Genomic DNA, 419 nt, shown 5'->3' with positions numbered 1-419 from the left:
CCGCCAGGCCCCGCAGCTTCTTTCCCATATGTGGGCTCCCCACTGGCAGTATCAGCCCCCCGCCCCCCACAGCCTGAGCCCTCCCCTCCCCAGAGGAGACACTGACATCAGATCCCCCTCTCTTAAGCTGATTAGAGCAGTCAGGGCACATCCGAGCAGATGCCACCAAGGCTATGAAAGCGACCAGACCCTGGAGGGATGCAGAGGGGGCAGCACGGAGCCCCCAGATCTGGGGGCTGCTCTGATCTGGGGGGCACAGGAGGAGGAGCTGGGGGTGACCATGCCCTCCGTGGTCTGGGTGATTCCACAGCACCCTCCTACATACCCGGTCTGATCCCTGCCGTAAACCTGGCACCCAGCCCTGGCACCCTGGACCTCCGATGGTGGTGGGATGGGGAGCACAGCCTCAAATGGGGGGG

The sequence above is a fragment of the Phaethon lepturus genome, unplaced genomic scaffold, assembly GCF_000687285.1.
Source record: "Phaethon lepturus isolate BGI_N335 unplaced genomic scaffold, ASM68728v1 scaffold32209, whole genome shotgun sequence".
Taxonomy (NCBI): domain Eukaryota; kingdom Metazoa; phylum Chordata; class Aves; order Phaethontiformes; family Phaethontidae; genus Phaethon; species Phaethon lepturus.
The sequence above is the reverse complement of the archived record's forward strand: the minus strand, read 5'-3'. Positions refer to the sequence as shown.